Here is a 16,283-nt window from a genome sequence, read left to right as displayed (position 1 = left end):
GATGCTTAACGGACTGAGCTACCCAGGAGTCCTCTTTACACATTTTTAAAAACAACACTGGTGAAAAATCTCATATGGCTATATTTAGAAATATTTATTTCTTGATGTAACAGTATTTTTATGTGGCTTATTTAGGAAAATTGCCATTTACAAAAAGGCATAGAGCTTTCTAACATGAGCCTCAAATCAATTTATGAATAAAGCCTTTAAAATCAGTAGTATATTATTTGTTTCCTAAAGTTTTAAAAAGTTTTATTTATTTTGAGAGAGACAGAGGCAGCGTGAGTAGGGAAGGGGTAGAGAGAGAGGTAGACAGAGAGAATCGCCAGCAGGCTCCATGCTGCCTGCGTGGAGTGTGATGTGGGGCTTGAACTCACAAAGCCGTGAGATCATGACCCGACCCAAAAGGAAGCGTTGGACGCTTAACCGATGGAGCCACCCATGCACCCCAATCAGTCGTATATTATTAAAAAGGAGAAAAACATGGGGAACCTGGGTGGCTCAGTTGGTTGACCGTCCCACCCTTGATCCCTCGATTTTGGCTCAGGTCGTGATCCCAGGGTCAAAGGATCGAGCCCCATGTTGGGCTCTGTGCTGAGTGTGGAGTCTGCTTAAGAGTCTCTCTCTCTCTCTCTCTCTCTCTCTCTCTCTCTCTCTCTTTCTCTCTCCCTCCCTCTGCCCCCTCCCCCACTCATGCTCTCTCTCTCTCTCTCTCTCTCTCAAATAAAATTTAAAACAAGAGACAAAAACAAAGACTTTGGGCGCTGCAGTGGCTCACTGATCATTCCATACTGCTACCCGTTCCCAGCTCTACCTCCACATTCGATGCGCATACGCGTGTGCTCAGTACGCACAGACGCACACGCAGGAAGGTCTCCGCAAAACCCGGACGGAGGCACACGCTCCAAGCACGTTTCTCTGCGCTGCAAGCAGCGCTCACTCACGGGCTAAGCACTATCAACTCTGTGACAGAGCAGCCTGCCATGCCTTTGCCAGCACAGTTCCTTCCAACCTGACACAGTAATAAAAGGAGCCTCTGAAGGACCGTCCCATTCAGGGAAGAGCAATTTGGCATTGAGGAGATCACCTCAGAGGTGTTAAAGCAAACTCTAACGAGGGCAGCACGGGGGGAACCAGAAGACAGAGAACCGGTGCCTGTAAGTGACGTCCCCTTCTAACAAGCTAGGTAAGGCTTTCCCCCTCATTCCATGACCCCCTTGGGGCCCAGGAGTGAGCCTGCCTCCTGGGATGTGATGCCCGGCCTGGGTGTTATGGATGCCCCAACCCCAGCCAGGCTGCTGCACGACAAAGTCCAGTGCCCGGTGCGTGTCCCTCTGACCGTGTCCCTCGGGGAAAGGGCCCCTCCAGCTTCAGCGGATGCTCTGGAGTAGAACCCTGACCATGCCCAAGTCCCTCCCCTTCCCGTCGTCAGCCAGCTGGGGGCAGCTCCCCACCTTGTGCTGCCGTGAGCACAGCCACACACGGCTGGACCCGGCCGCACCTAGAAGCTGGAAGCCGTGCACATCTGGGAGAGGTGTGGTCTCACAGGGGCCCTGGGAGAGGGCAGGTGTGGTCTCTGCTTTCAAGACGCTGAAGACATGGCCTCGGCTTCGAAGATGCACGGTGACAAAACAGCCAAGCAGAAGAGTTTAAAATATTAACCCAGTTTCAGAAAGTTAGATATTTAAGAAAAAAATACATACTAGGTACACACTAAGAGAAACTAGAAATTTTCAAAATAACTTTTTAATAAAAAAAACTTTTTTAGATGTTTATTTTTGAGAGACAGAGAGTGAGAAGGGGAGGGGCAGAGAGGGAGGGAGACACAGAATCTGAAGCAGGTTCCAGGCTCTGAGGTCAGCACAGACCCCGACGCGGGGCTCCAACTCACAAACCATGAGATCATGATTTCAGCTGAAATCAGACGCTTAACTGACTGAGCCACCAAGGCACCTCGGAGCCCTTCCTTTTTAAATGTTGAAAAAATTTTCAAGGATAGGGGTTCCTGGGTGGCTCAGTTGGTTGAGTGTCCAACTTCAGCTCATGTCATGATCTCATGGCTCATGAGTTGAGCCGCGCATCGGGCTCTATGCTGACAGCTCAGAACTTGGAGCCTGTGTCTCCCTCTCTCTCTCTGCCCCTAACCCACTCGCATTCTCTCTCTCAAAAATAAACATTTAAAAAAATTTTTTTAATTTTCAAGGATAAAGTCAATGGTGATAGAAAGATCCACAGACAGAGTAAGAAAATAAGAAGTCTTAGGATTTGCCAGCAAAGGCACCTAAGCATTTAGCTCCGAGGAATGCCTGGAACAGTGAGTCAAGCCATACAAAGGAACCTTTAAAAAGCAGCTGCATTCCAGAGCCCAGCAATTGATATGCAGCTCAGGTCACTCACTGTCATGCAGAACATGCTAATGACACGTTATCAAGGAGAAGGCTGCTCCAGGAGGAGGCTCTCAGGACACCTGCAACCTCTGGGCAGGCGGGAGCCCAGCACCTGGGTCTGAGGGCAGCAAAGCAAAACAAACCTCATCTGGATTTTCTCTCTGCCCCTCCCCTGCTGGTGTGCGCGCTCTCTCACCTAAAATAAATAAATAGACTTTAAAATAAAAGCTGACGGGTGCCGGGGTAGCTTAGTCAAGTCAGCATCTGACTCTTGATTTCAGCTGAGTTCATGATCTCATGGTCGTGGGTTTGAGACCCAAGTCCGGCCCAGCACTGATAGCATGCAGTCTGCTTGGGATTCTCTCTCCCCCCAGTGCCTGGCTGTTTCTCCTCTGCCTCCTGCCATGAAAGGTCCGAGGCAGGGCAGCGAAGCAAAACAAACCTCATCTGAAGAGGAACCCCCCCACCCGCCCCAAGGCCACATAAATGCTGCTCAGGACCCCAAACACCCTGTGATAGGGGCAGAAATGACCAGAAGTCCAAAAGGAGAAAGACTATATACAGACACATACATACACAAACACACACCAAATGCCCAGGGAATCCCATCAACACTGGTATTATTCAAATCTACGTTGTTGATTTGGGGATGCGGCTGGTCAGCCCCATGTCTAACTGTGCTTTCCAGATCCGAGAGGTGGCGGTTTTATTTCCAGGTTCTTTCTGCTCGTGATGAGCCCCTGTTGTGGCCCTGGGTTCCTCTCTCTGGGCCACAGGTTTCTGCTCTGTCTCACACAGGCCCTCTACTCCTGGTCACCCGTAGCCCAGGACTGGTCTCACTCTCCAATGCTTTCGTGGTTCACATTGTCCACTCACCTCTCTGGGCTATAAGCGCCGCCACGGAGGGCAGGAGACCAGGCCAGCTTCTTGAAGCCTCACAAGCAAATATTGCATGCACCATGGCACACGGTCACCCAAACATCAACGTACAAATGCATCTGCTGCTTTCAGTCACTGTGCACAATGGTAAGGAGCAAGGCTGTGTTGCTTTCCTTCCTCCCTTCCTCCCTCCTCTTTCTTTTATGTTTATTTTTTATTCTTGAGGGAGGGAGGGAGGGAGGGAGGGAGGGAGGGAGGGAGGGACAGAGAGAGAGAGGGAGGGAGAGAACAAGTGGGGGAGGGGCAGAAAGAGAGGGAGACAGAGAATCCAAAGCAGGCTCCAGGCTCTGAACTGTCAGCGCAGAGCCGGATGTGGGGCTCGAACTCACAAACTGTGAGATCATGACATGAGCCGAAGTCGGACGCTTAACTGACTGAGCCACCCAGGTACCCCATTTCTTTTTTTTTTTTTAAGTTTACTTATTTGAGAGAGAGAGAGAGAGAGAGAGAGAGAGAGAGAGAGAGAAAGAGAAAGAGAAAAGAGAAAGAGAGAGAGAGAGACAAAGAGAGCAAGCTGGGGAGGGACAGAGAGAGGGACAGAGAATCCCAAGGAGGCTTCACACTGTCAGCTCGGTGCCTGACGCAGGGCTCGAACTCACAAACTGTGAGATCATGACCTGAGCCCAAATCAAGAGTCGGATGCTTCACGGACTGAGTCACCCAGGCGCCCTGCGAGGCTGCATTTTCTGAGACGCAGCCAGTCAGGTTCTTAGAGAAATAACTTTGCAGGTGAACATTCCCATCATAACTGAACATTTTTAGACTGCTCTGGAATCACTAATTCATTCAGCACTGCTTTGCAAGTAGGGTTAACCATTGTCTCCATCAAGGAAAAGAGAAACATTTCTAGCTCTCGGATGACTTACGTAACGCGTACCACAGGGTCCTCCTTTCCTAAGTGCTTAGAGGGACAATGAGAGGAGAGGGACACACGGTCACTTCTGACTTGGACACACATTTCTTGCTCACGGCTCTTCCTCCTGATGCACTTCAGTGTGTGAGGCCATGGTGAGGCCCTGGCCCACATTTCATTTGGGGTTTCACTAGGCAGACGCTTCCCATCACAGCACCATTTACCAGCTATGTGACATCGGCGAGAGACAGTGTGTCACCAAGGCTCATTTCCTCACCATGGGATACCGCGGGGGGGGGGGGGGGGGGGCGCCACGCGAGGCAGAGGCGGCAGAGTCCCCCGCGCGGAGGGATCCACGTGGCGGCCCCTACCAGCCACAGGCTGCGCGGAGCCCCCAACGGGAGAGTGCCCCGTGTGGCGGAGCAGACCCGAACGCAGGTCTCCGTGGCAGCACCGCGTACCCCCCCGCCCACGCCACGCCGCGTCACGCCACGCCACAGCGCGGCACAGCCAGGCAGGGCCACCCGGGCTTCCACCTGGGGAAGGGCATCCCCGTGGCAGCTGCTCCGGGGCGCTTACGGGTACCGCCACAATCCCGTGGGATGGAACTGCCCAAGTGAACGACGGGGAGAGACAGAGCAACCTTCCAGTGGAAGACAGGAGGAAGTGTTTCCTCCTTTCATTTCAATATTGCGAAAAATGCTAACTCCTACCGTTCACAAAGCCAGCCCGCCGCGGACGTCAGCCAGGGTGGCTGGCGTACTGGAGACGGTTCAAGAGCAGTACTTGCGAGTGTATGTGGCAAAGCCAGGTCTGCACGGGACAAAATGACTCCACAGGCCAACCGGGTAGGACTCAGAAGTGCTGCCTTCCAGGCAGAGACAGGCCTCCCAGAAGCGGTGGAGATCAACATTCACAGTGTTAGGCGGCACACATCCATTGCCTGTGGGTATGGAGGACGGCGATTTTGCGAAGGCTGGAACCGTTTATTAGAAATCACAGCTTCTCTCCCTGTATCTGCATGGAACACCACCAGGCAGGCTGTCTCAAGAACAACACTGCCACCGGACGTTCAGACGAGCCAGGTGGCTGGAGAGACACGGGACGCTCACGCCACAAGTCCAAGTCTCCGGAACGAGTCCCTGGTGTCTCCGCTGATCTTTGTGAGCCCCAGGGAACTCCCAGCACACACACATGGCCACAGTGAAGCACACGCAGGAAGGTCTTCTGTCTACACAGCACCCCCTCAGAGCCAAACAAGGTGGGAAAAGGTGACGATGATGGGCAAGGCATGGAAGCGAAAGAGGCAATCAACCGATTCATTGATGAACGGATGGAAACGACTAGAAACGTCTCCGACAGTGTGAACACCCAGGGATAATGGCACCACCCACTCTTTCCTTGAAAATGCCAGACTACCACAGGATTTCCCAGATGGTGAGCCCTGGAGGCTAAAGGCTGCCTGGCTGTCGTACCCCAGTTTCCGAGTATGCAAACAACGTCTACCAAACGCATGGGCAGGTACACCAGTGATGAGGGAGAGGGCGGTTTCCATGAGTCCTGTCCCCATTCTGTGTCTCGCAGAATCACCTTCTGGGAGGGGAGGGGCGCTGAAATCGTTTTCAATCCAGTCATCTCTCTACTGCAACGTCTCCACCAAAGTGATTCCCTCTGCGTCAGACCCAAAGAGGCTCTCTCTTCTGTGATTCTAATGCCACACGGGGAAAGCAATCACTTTAGAAAATCAGATGAATGTTACTCCTTCATTATCTTAACAGATGGATAAAAAAAAAAAAACTTGCTTCCTTTGGGTTTTGTTTTTTGCTTGCAGGAATTTGGGTGGTAAATAGGAATGAAGCTGAATTGAGAGGGACTGGTAAGTCGTTTGTAGTTAAGTGGAGGAGAACAGATTAATAGAGAGATTCCACACACACAGAGGATCCAAATCAGAATGTACAAGCACAGATTTCTGGAAGGACTAGTGTCCAATCACAGAAAATACTTAGATTTAGAGACTGTAGTCTGTGACCGCCCCTCAAGCATCCAACTCTGTGTTCAGAACACGTGTTTTGAATCTATTCCAGGCCTCTTTCATTTCTGTGGCTACAGAGACTCTTGTTCCTGGTTCCAAGATGTGACACTTGGAAATTTTTGTTTGTTTTAATGTGTCTATTTCATTTATTTTTGAGAGAGAGAGAGAGCGAGAGGGCGCATGAGCGGGGGGAGCACAGAGAGGGGAACAGAGGATCTGAAGCAGGCTCTATGCTGACAGCCCGACATGGGGCTCGAACTCACGAACCATGAGATCACGATCTGATGATCTGAGTCAAAGTCAAACAAACACTTAACCTACTCAGCCACCCAGGCACCCCTGAAAATTGATGAATTGTTTTGTTTTGATTGAACCAAAATCCCCAAATCAGGCAAATTCTCTCTGCCAATGAAAGCTCCAGACCAGTGAGAAACAGGCACAAATGGGCTAAAGATGACATTTTCACGTGCTCGGTTAGCAAAGTTTTCTTCAGGCATTCCGTTATCAGCTTTCCTAAAAATACGTTCTGTGCAAAGTTCAAAGTGGGCAAGCCCGATCCGAACTGCAAGGTTTTAGAACTAGCCGAACTGATCAAATCAAGATTTCAGGGGGAAGTGGGGCTGGCCAATGACACTGCTCCGCTGCTGGCTACAGACTGCACTCACTGTGGTCTGCAGGCTTTAAGTAGGTGACCCGGCAGGGCACGATTAGTCTTCTGAAACCGCAGGACACAAGAGTGTGTGCCACAAGTCACCCCACAGTCCCAGCTGCACCTGCGGCCAGCCAGGACCCCACTCTCAGCATGGGTCAGCCCACGTCCGACCAGAAAATACCTGAAGCAGGACACACAATACAAACCACAAGAGATACAGTAAAAAGTTCTCTCTGCCTTCTGAGACCCTGGCAGCTCCTTCCGCAACTCATGGGAAGCTATTACCAGTTTGAAGCCTATCAAAGAAAACAGGGGAAATGTAATCAATATCAGAGGCTTTTGACCCTCCCAGGCATGAGGTTACCCTGTCCATATTTCTTTCCAAGATGTGTAAAAAAGCAGCTTCCTGAACCCACCCCTCCAATTCTCAAGAACATTCTGAAGGAACGTAGGGGATGATGCTACAGACATACAAATCTAAGCTCTCCTCGAACTTACTCCGTGAGAAGCCAGCTCTGGGCAGAGGTAGGGGCTGATGAGGACACGTATGCCTGCAAATCTGTTATCTTAGCAAAAGGCTTCCTGGGAATCTGGATGTCAAGGCAGTGCTGAGAATCTCTGCTTTATGGGACCCTCCCCTCCCAAATTCCTTCTCTCCCCTTGTTCTAACCACTTGATCTGAGTATTACAAACTACGCCTGAAGCTTTAATCCTTGGCTTGGCATGTCCCTTCGAAACCAGACGATCATCCTCTGAAGACACAGTGAGATTAAGTACCCCTTGGTACCAGCCTTGGAGGGATAAAGCCTTGATGTTTCATTCTCCACCAAGAAAGGCTTCTCAAACCCTGGGCCCAGGGGATTTGGGCCTTGGCCTGTAGTTTGTCAAACCCTGCTCTAAAAGGCAAGGCAGATAGTAATTTCTAAACAATTTTAACTCCTTTTGATAAGTACTATGAAGCGAATGCCAAGGGAGAAAAGAGGAGAGACTTTACAGAGAGGAGGGCCTGCTGAGTTCCTCTAAAGCTATGATTTTATAACTGCAATGCCTCAAGCAATGGTCTCTTGTGAACATCCTGGGATGAACCATGGTGAATGTTGCAACCTGTCACTGCAAATCATTAGAAGCAGTCAGAAGGAAAAATCAGGTTAGTATCGTATTACGGCAGACACTTCATTTACCTCAATAATAGTTTCGGGAACATCTAGGCTGCATAAGTTTTTATTAGGTATGATCTGTTCTTGAGAAAAACTTAAAAGCTGCAAACATTAGGGCACAGGGAACAAGTGATACATGAATTTGGGTTTACCCTACATCTTGTGCCCTACATGTACACGCTTTTCTCCTGAGCCACTTAAGTTTTTAAAAACACGTGTTTGTATTCCTAGAAATCTAGCTATGGATCTGGGAGGTCTTGACATTATAGAACATCTCTGCCTCTATTCCTCCCCACACCCCACCACAATTTTATCTTTTATTTTTATTTTGGGAGAGAGAGAGACAGAAAACACACACATGCATGCAAGAGGGGGAGGGCAAAGGGAGGGAGAGAGAGAGAAAGAGAAGGAAGGAGGGAGGGAGAGAGGGAGAGAGGGAGAGAGGGGGAGGGGGAGGGGGAGGGGGGAGAGAGAGAGAGAGAGAGAGAGAGAGAGAGAGAGAGAGAGAATCTTAAGTAGGCTCCAAGTTCAGTGCAGAGTCCGACTCAGAGCTCGATCCCATGACCACACCACAATCTTATCAAGGTATTGTTTACACACCATAAAATTCAAGCGATGGGAGGTTTGGGTAAATGTATAGAGTTGTGTATTCACCACCACAATCAAGTCAAAATACAACTGCACTGCCCCAGAAAGTTCCCTCTTGCTCTAAGGCACTTAGTGCAGCCCTGACTGAAAACCCTGTAAGGTAGTGTGTTTGTCTGCAAGGACAGCCAACTTTAGGCAGACGTAGAAGATTAAAATTCCTTAAAACTACAAGTCAGGGGCGCCTGGGTAGCTCAGTCAGTTAAATATCGGACTCCTGATTTCAGCTCAGGTCATGATCTCATGGTTCATGGGTTCAAGCCCTGCATCAGGCTCTGTGCTGATGGCGTGGAGCCTGCTTGGGATTCCTTCTCTTCCCCTCTCTGTCTGTCCCTCCCCCATTTATGCTCTCTCTCTCTCTCTCTCTCTCAAAATAAATAAACATTTGGGGGAAAAAAAACACCTACAAATCAAACCCTACTGAAATGATTGGGAAATGCCCATTTCAACAAATCTGAGAGTGAATCTATTTACGACTTGCACAAACTAATGTTCTGCAAGCAAAGCCACGTTGCAGTGACCTTTCCAGACTGTGAGCAAAGTATTCCATGGGAAGGATCAGCCACCCTGGGCATTTCCACTCTTCTTCTGTCCTCCCCTTATTGCATTTTACAAACATGCATATGCTTTAGCCACCATTAGCATGGAAAGTAGCTATGCCTGACCCTGTCCCCCAGAAACTTCCGGCTCCTCCTGCCACCAACACCAGATCAAGGCCAGACTGCATGCTTGATCTTGCAGACTCCCCCTCATCCCTCCCAAGCCACCTGCCACTCCTCAGGGATGCATGTTCCTGCAACATACATTTTGGCCAAAGGCCCTCCCCTGCCATTTATGCCTCGTGGTTTCCATATCTCCGCTTTGATCCACACTCTTCCGAATACGCCCCATGGACACCATTCCCATTTTCTTTAAGATCCGACCTTTTCCATGAAGCATTTCCAGGACCTGTTTTTGGTTTTGTTTTCTTTTGAGAGAGAGAGACAGACAGAACGTAAGCAAGGGAGGGGCAGAGAGGGAGACACAGAATCTGAAGCAGGCTCTAGGCTCTGAGCAGTCAGCATAGAGCCCGATGTGGGGCTCAAACTCACGAACTGCAAGATCATGACCTGAGCTGAAGTCATATGCCCAACTGAGGAGCCATCCAGGTGCCCCCATTTCCAGGACCTGTTGACAAACAAGCCTTTCTTCTGTTGAACCCCCATAAGGATTTAATCTTTACCTGTTTGTCCCCAAACTATACTCAATTTATCTGTATTATTTTCGGTGAATATCACTTCTCCTGGATACGGTGATAACACCCACGTCTGTCCGTAGGCCTAACGCAGTGCCCTGGCACAAGGCAGGCTTCAGCAAAGACTCAGTGAGGTAACAGGAAGAAAGGAGGGAGGGAGTAAGGGAGGAGAGGAAGCCAAGGCCGGCAGGCTGATTTTCTTGGGCCTTCTGACTACCTGACATCACAGTATTTATTTCTGTAACCCTCCAAAATTCATATGTTAAATTCTAACTCCCTCTCACCCAGGGGGTAGTGTTAGGAGGTGGGACGTGGGGGAGGTTATTAGGGCATAAAGATGGAGCCCTCAGCAGTGGGACAGTGCCCTTGTAAAAGAGACACGAGGGGCACCTGGGTGGTTCAGTTGGCTGACTGTCTGACTTCGGCTCAGGTCATGATCTCAAGGTTCATGAGTTTGAGTCTTGCATCGGGCTCGCTGATGTCAGTACGGAGCCTGCTTCTGATCCTCTGTCCCCCCCTCACTTATGCGCGCTCTCTTTCTCTCTCTAAAAAGAAAAAAAAAGAGAGAGAGACACAGGAAAGCACTTGTGGCCCCTCTCTCTGCCCTCCACCACGTAAGGACACGGCAAGAACAGAGCTGTCTGCAAACCAGGAAACGGGTCTCACCAGGAACCAAGTCAGCTGCACTTCAATCTTGGATTTCCAGCCTCTGGAACTGGTGAAAAGTAAATGTCTGTTGTTTAAGCACCTAGTCTACGGTAATCTGTTATGTTATTATCTTCCCTGACAAAGAGAAGATCCTTCAAGGGAGATTCTCTCTGTACCTGATTCCATTTTGCAGGCTTCCTGGCACCTCACCACATAAATACAGATCAGTAACCAGAAACATACCGATGTCACCCGAAGACCTGTCCACAGAGCCCGTGGTTCTGATCGAATACTAATTAAAACATAGGGGCGCACACACACACACACACACACACACACACACACACACGTACCCAGTATGCTGGAGCAGTGAGGCCTGGGAGAAGATTCCATGCCCCGACCTGGTCTTAAATGAGAGGCAGACGGCGTCAGCTCTACTGCGCAGCCCTGTCCTGACTCAGTCCTTGCAATTTCACATCACGTTGCTATAGAAACCAATGCCACTCACTGAAGCAGTTAGGTTCCCTTGCCCATTAAACACAATCTGAAGCCACTCAATTTTTCAACAAAGCGGTGACCATAATAAAAATATTAACTGGGGACTGAGTAGCCCTTTACTCTTTCCAGTGTGTTTGTATCTATAGTTAAATGGCTTCTATGTATTTTACTTGGACACACTTACACCCTGAGCAATCAAATGCTTTTGGGGTGGTGGGCCACAGCAAAACACACAACAGGGACATTATAATGAACACAAAAACATCCTGATGAGGGAGAACGAAAAGGAGAAAGGCACAGGCATGGAAAAGTGCTCAAGTGAGCAGACCCTGGCAGGTATGGAAGTCTGACAGATGTGCCTCATGGGCTCTGGTCAACCACAGCAGGTGGCCGGAGGTGCTGGGGTACTGGGTAGGCAGGCACTTCTCGATTCTTCAGCACACACAGCCCTAACCCTAACGTCCATTGGCAGAGGGCAAACATAACTGAGAAAATCCAGTACTTCTGCCTGGCCTGTGAGGACACTGCAGCCCCAGAGCCTAAGTGACTTACTGATAACCTGAGCTAGGGTGTAGATATTCATCTGTGACTCCTTCTCTCTGTCTACAACATCACGTGAGACACTCCTCTGAAACCCCTATGTTCTTCTCTTCCTGACCAGTTTTATCTTCTTTGCAAAAACTCTGTAGAATGTTTCAGGTGGCAGTCTACAGCTCATAGGACGGTCACAGGCCCAGAGCCCCAGATGGTTATGCTTGTGACGTCACTAATGCAAAGGCCAGGACACAACTGCCAGGGGCCAGGAGCCAGCAGGATAGAAATGGACTGTGCAAAACCGCCAGGCAGGGGCAATGGCATGATTATTAAATACTTACACACAGAAAAGGACAAAACTAAGCATAACCAACCCTAAATGTTTGAAAAGCACACAACGCACTTCAGGGATCTATCTGCAACCTAAATAACAATGATCATGAAGAGAGAGGTCCCACCCCCAACAGGAAAGTGAACACAAGATATGAACAGTAATGAACCAAAGGAAAAATACAAATGGCTAGACAAGGCACAAACTCAACTTCGCTAGTTACTGGGCAAATGCAAGTTAAAAATGAAATTGCTCTTTTCCTGTCGAATCACAGAACTTTTAAAATGTCTGATGTGGGTGCCTGGGTGGCTTAGTCAGTTAAGCATTCGACTTCAGCTCAGGTCACGAACTCACGGTTCGTGGGTTCAAGGCCCGTGTCGGGCTCTGTGCTGACGGCTCAGACCTTGGAGCCTGCTTCAGATTTTGTGTCTCCCCCTTTCTCTCTGCCCCTCCCCTGCTCACACTCTGTCTCTCTTTCTCTCAAAAATAAACATTACAATTTTTTTTTAAATTTATAGTTGGGGCACTGGGTGGCTTAGTTGGTTGAGTGTCCAACTTCAGCTCAGCTCATGATCTCAGGGTTCGTGAGTTCGAGCCCCACATTGGGCTCGTTGCTGTCAGTGCAGAGCCTGCTTCAGATCCTCTGTCCTTCTCTCTCCCTGCCCCTCCTCTGTTCTCTCTTAAAAAATAAATAAGCATAAAAATAAATAAATGAACAAATAAATGTCTGATGTGGCCAGAGTTTTGAGAAAGCAGGACTGCCCTAGGCTATTAGGTGGTAGGGCACAAACAGCACGCACTTTATGGAAGGCAATTTGCGCGTATTTCCCAAAAGCCTACCTAGCAATTCCGTATCTAGAATTTGATCCTAGGGAAATCAGCATGCCAGAACATGAGTATTTCACAAGATGTTTGCTGCAGCCTCACCTATATAACTGTGAAAGTGTGGAAATAATCCTAAAAGTCTACAGGACCTCTACTGGACATTTGTATCTTACAATGCCACGCATCATACACAGAACTTCCTTATATATTTTTAAAGTTTTTCTTAAAAAAATTGTTTTTAATGTTTATTCATTTTTGAGAGACAGAGATAGACAGTGCAAGTGGGGTGGGGCAGACAGAGATGGAGACACGGAATCTGAAGCAGGCTCCAGGCTCTGAGCTGTTAGCACAAGGCCCGACGCAGGGCTCGAACTCAGAGAGTATGAGATCATGACCTGAGCTGAAGTCAGACGCTCAACCGACTGAGCCACCCAGGTGCCCCTAAAATTTTTCTTTTTTAAATGTTTATCTATTTTAGAGAGAGAGAGAGAGAGAGAGAGAGCGCGTGCACACGCAGGGACACACAAGTTGGGGAGGGGCACAGAGGATCTGAAGAGGACTCTGTGCTGACCAAAGAACTTCCTTATATTTTTACTTTTTTGTTTTAATGTTTATTTATATTTGAGAGAGACAGAGAGAGAACACGAACAGGGGAGGGGCACAGAGAGAGGGAGAGAGAGAATCACAGGCAGGCTCTGTACCATCAGTGCAGAGCTTGAGGTGGGGATCAAATCCATGAACCGTGAGATCGTGACCTGAACCGAAACCCAGAGTTGAACGCTTAACTGACTGAGCCACCCAGGCGGCCCCTAGTCTCCCCATAATTTAAGAGAAAATCATTTGCGTCAGCTGTCTCTTACCACAATTGCATGTGACCCCAAATTCTCAAAATTCTATACATTGGATTGTCTAATTATTTATTTATTTATTTATTTATTAAAAAAAATTTTTTTTTTCAACGTTTATTTATTTTTGGGACAGAGAGAGACAGAGCATGAACGGGGGAGGGGCAGAGAGAGAGGGAGACACAGAATCGGAAACAAGCTCCAGGCTCCGAGCCATCGGCCCAGAGCCTGACGCGGGGCTCGAACTCACGGACCGCGAGATGGTGACCTGGCTGAAGTCGGAAGCTTAACCGACTGCGCCACCCAGGCGCCCCTGGATTGTCTAATTATTGTCACTCAGCTGAACCATATTTGGAAATGGGTTATTTACCCAATAGGCTTTAGATATATTAATTGTACATAAAAGCTTACCTTATATACTTTATTACTCTATAAAATGTCTAATATGTGAGTGTGCCTATGTTGTACACATATATACATATACGTGCATGCACGTGGATATAAATGTTAAAACACCTTCCTAGAGTTTCTAATTATTCCATCTTTAATGGCCTCTGAGTATGTTTAAGGGCCCACTGGCTAGACTTTGCAAGAGTCATTAAATAACAAATGTTATGCAAGTTATGCCCCAAAGCACTTCATCTGTTAGCAGCTGACTTTATGAGGCATTAGCACAGGACACCGGACAGGTTTGACTGTCAAGGGCACTGCTATTCCATCAACAAAGCCTGCAGGCAGGAACACCATTGGCAGACAGGAGCTCGTTTTATTTTAAATGGATCTCAAAGACATTAATGTGTGTGTGTGTGTGTGTGTGTGTGTGACTTATATTTATAGATCTTCTTTTCCATGTTATATGTGTGTGTGTGTGTGTGACTTATATTTATAGGTCTTCTTTTCCATGAATGTCTTTTCCACTAAGACAATACAACCTGGGGGCTGGGTATGTGACCTCAAGGGGGATTGCAGTGCCTGGCTTCTGTCCCTGAGAATGAAAAACTAGTATGGTCTCAAGGGACCTCAGAAATCAGTGATTCCAAACGCTTTATCCTTCCTTCCTTACTTCCTTCTTCTTCTTTTTTTTAATAAGTATTTTAAAGCTTTCTCAGTCTTTTTTTTTCAATGTTTACATATTTGAGAGACAGAGTACAAGCGGGGGAGGGGCAGAGAGAGAGGGAGCCACAGAATCTGAAGCAGGCTCCAGGCCCCGAGCTGTCGGCACAGAGCCCGATGCGGGACTCAAACCCACGAACCGTGAGATCATGACCTGAGCCGAAGTCGGATGATTAACCGACTGAGCTACTCACGTGCCCCTTATTATAGTAAACTTAAAAAAAAAATCTCCTAAGTCCACATGAAATTTAACTTAATAGATGGCACAAAATAAGAATATACTTTTTTCCTAATCTATTTTTTTCAACAGCATATGTGACATGATTTTTTCTTTTTTCTTTTTAATTTTAACGTTTTATTTATTTTTGAGACAGGGAGAGACAGAGCATGAACAGAGGAGGGTCAGAGAGAGGGCGACACAGAATCCGAAACAGGCTCCAGGCTCTGAGCTGTCAGCACAGAGCCCGAAGCGGGGCTCGAACTCACGGACCGTGAGATCATGACCTGAGCCGAAGTCGGCCACTTAACCGACTGAGCCACCCAGGCGCCCCGTGACATGATTTTTTCTCTTCTGTTGTTTTTCATGCATTATTAAATCTTCAATTAAAAAATAAGCTCATTTTTGGGCTACTGATTCTCCTCTTGTATTAATTAACTTTTGTCTGTTCTTGAACCACTGCTGTACTACTTGAATTCTTGTTGCTTTATGATACATTTAAGTTCCTGTGAGGACTAGTCTTCTCCCTTATCACACTTTAAAAAATAATTTTTTGTTAAAGATTTTATTTATTTTTAATGTTTATTTATTTTTTAGAGAGACAGAGTGTGAGGAAGGGGAGGGGTGGAGAGAGAGGGAGACACAGAATCCGAAGCAGCTCCAGGCCCTGAGCTGTCAGCACAGAGCCCGACGCGGGGCTCGAACTCACGAACTGTGATCATGACCTGAGCTGAAGTCAGATGCTTAACTGACTGAGCCACCCAGGCGCCCCAAACTCCTTATCTTATGGACAAAGAAACGGAGGGTCAGAAAGGCAGCCTGCAAGTTATACCCGCACAGCTCAGGATACACGTCCCAAGTCTCTCAGCCTGGTTAGGGATTCTTTGTACCACACGCCCCCTCGGGAGTCCACACTGCAATTCCTTCCCACTGCACTATCAGCACCCTGGATTTGAGACACGAAAGGTCAGAAGAGACCAGCTTTGGCAACGAGCACCGCCATCTCCTCTCCTACTTCCTTGTAGGACCTTTCAACGTCAGAGGTGGCATGAATCCGCAGGAACCCAACAGATGAAAAACCAGCCACACTGCACGCAAGGGTTGTGTGAATCCAGCACTTAAGCCCCAGTTTGCTTACTGTAAACTGAACATGGTATGCAATGTGCTCAGGCCCAAGATGTGTGTGTGTGTGTGTGTGTGTGTGTGTGTATGAAAATGCTTGTGAACTTTAAGAATTAACACAAGAGATTCTGCAAATGTTTTTTTAAAGGCAAAAAACTAAGTAACTGTAGGATCTCGTCAGACCTCCAGCTCTGTCTAGAAGCTGCCCAGAAAGGACCTAATTATCTAAGGAAAAGCCAGCGGGAAAACCC

General features: G+C 48.1%; 1 protein-coding gene across 3 annotated transcripts in view; it reads right to left on the bottom strand.

Moving 5' to 3' along the window:
* SHROOM2 (shroom family member 2) overlaps positions 1-16,283 on the bottom strand; it is a 156,958-nt gene that overhangs the window by 19,471 nt on the left and 121,204 nt on the right. The window lies entirely within an intron of this gene.

The sequence above is a fragment of the Prionailurus bengalensis genome, chromosome X (genome assembly GCF_016509475.1).
Source record: "Prionailurus bengalensis isolate Pbe53 chromosome X, Fcat_Pben_1.1_paternal_pri, whole genome shotgun sequence".
Taxonomy (NCBI): Eukaryota; Metazoa; Chordata; class Mammalia; order Carnivora; family Felidae; genus Prionailurus; species Prionailurus bengalensis.
This window is presented reverse-complemented; position numbering and strand designations above follow the sequence as displayed.